This window comes from Octopus bimaculoides, chromosome 4 (assembly GCF_001194135.2).
Source record: "Octopus bimaculoides isolate UCB-OBI-ISO-001 chromosome 4, ASM119413v2, whole genome shotgun sequence".
Taxonomy (NCBI): domain Eukaryota; kingdom Metazoa; phylum Mollusca; class Cephalopoda; order Octopoda; family Octopodidae; genus Octopus; species Octopus bimaculoides.
In genome coordinates this window covers 38,947,473-38,949,695 of record NC_068984.1, presented here as the reverse complement: position 1 = coordinate 38,949,695, position 2,223 = coordinate 38,947,473, and positions in this window count along the sequence as shown.

The window sequence follows — 2,223 nt, the reverse complement described above, 5'->3', positions numbered from 1 at the left end:
TATCTATGCACCCACTGCACTCTTGGAGTGGTTGGTGTTAGGAAGGGCATCCAGCTGTAGAAACCTTGCCAGATCAGATTGGAACCTGGTGCAGCCTACTGGGGTTGATTAATGGCCATTTCAAAAACCTCCATCCTCTCTGCCCTACATGTACACACACACACACATGCACATATAGAAATAACTGGTTGCTATTTATCTATTTCATTTATCTCATCTTTACGACTTAGGTCAAAGATGAATGGCTGAAATGCTAGACTGCTTGACTAAGTCTTGTAACCATTTAGTTCAGGGTATGAAATAAGAAAAATTGATCAATGCATAATTTGCACAGCCTATGCTCTGGCTCGCTCTAATGATTATCTTACTCAGGCATGCATGCTACCATGTGTGTACTGCTAAGTATATTATGAATTTTCTCAGAAATCCTTTATTGTGGTTATTGATTACTTCTATCACTTAAGTCTCAGATGCATTCATCTTCCAACTCATATGAGACAGTGAAGAAGTATACTTGATTGTCATTTAAAAATATGTCTAAAAAAAAAAAAGAAAAGCAACAGAAATATCAGAAAATTTATTGAAAACTGTTTAATGTCTAGAAAACCGTTTTATCCTATGCACTTATAACATCATCAGTAACAACAAACCACTTGAATCAGATATAAATAGCAATAGCAAGCAAGCGAATTCATGTTCCAGTATTCACTGAAAAGTATTCACTTTAACAAATATTACACAATGTCTACAAGCATTTAGTAAATAATTAGTACATATTTAGATACAGTAATCAAAAGTACCATTCATTGGCTACCATAATAAATTACCTGTCTTTATTAATTAATTTTATTTTTATCATCATCATCATCAACATCACTTAACATCTGCCTTCCATGCTGGCATGGGTGGGACGGTTTGACAGTAACCGGCCAGGCAGAAGCCTGCACCAGACTTCTGTAACTGTTTTGACAGGATTTTTACAGCTGGATGCTCTTCCTAACATCAACCACTCAGCAGAGTTGACTTAGTTGATTTTTATGTGGCACAAGCACAGGCATCTTCAGTTTTGGCAAGGTTTTTACAGCTGGATGCCCTTCTAAATGCCAATCACTTTACAGTGTGGATCAGGTGCTTTTAAGTGGCACCTGCACTGAGAGGGTCACCAAGTACTTGCAAGACAAAAACATCTCTTTTGTGAGAAGAGGGGGCATTGGAGGAGGTGATCTTGTGTCAGATGATGAAAGGTTATAGTGAGACTGAGAGACAGAAACAGGTGTCTTGTTGTAGAAGAGATACAAGGTTACCTGGCTGGGGGGAGAGGGGAGAGAGAGATCAGGAATAAAGACAGAAACAGGTGCACTGCTGCAAAGAAAATACATGGTTACCCAATGTGAGAGAAGTGCAGGAGAAGGAGAGAGAGATGGTGACAAAGTGCTGGGCATACTCAAAAGGTAGCGGGATCAGAATATAAATGGAATGGTTGAGTAAAGGAAGAGAGAGATATAGATGGTGGCAAGTGACAGGGCATACCCTTGAGGGTCGAATGTCTATATAAGAGTATATAATGTAATATAAGTGGCAGGATATTGCGAGGAAGTGTAATTAGAAAGTGCAGAGATAGAGGAGGTGAAAACCTGGGTATATGTAGAGTCAGGGGGCTACCAGATAGCAATGATACAGAGAAACAGGGCCTTGAGAACAGGATTGGGGAGTGGGAGCTAGGCATAGTGAATGAAGGAGGAAATGCGAGAAAGAGAAGAGATGTAGGTTGGTTTGTTGGGGTAGATTGAGGGAAAAAGTTTTCTTGTTACATGTGGGTGGAACAGCCAGAGCGGGGGCTGGCAGATGGCATTAATAGAGTGAGACAAGGCATGTGGGTAGAATGTACATGTTGGGGGGCAAGCAGAGAGCAATGATACAGTGGCAGCAGGCCAAGAGGACATGATTGGAGTGTGGGAGGTAATCATAGTACATGGAGCGGAAATGGGAGGAAGAGAAGAGATGTAGAGACGTAGTTTGGTTCATTGTGATAGAGTGTGGGTGGGACACACATCACTTCTAGAACTCAGTTTTGCTGATGTGGGCAGGTCTTCTCATGAACTTCATATCACCAGACATCTCAGTCCATGGTCATTTCCTGAGATCAGTCCTTACCACTTCATTCCATGTCTTCCTGGGTCTCCCTCTCCTGTGATCAGCACTTCTTTACACAGCTGTCCTCAT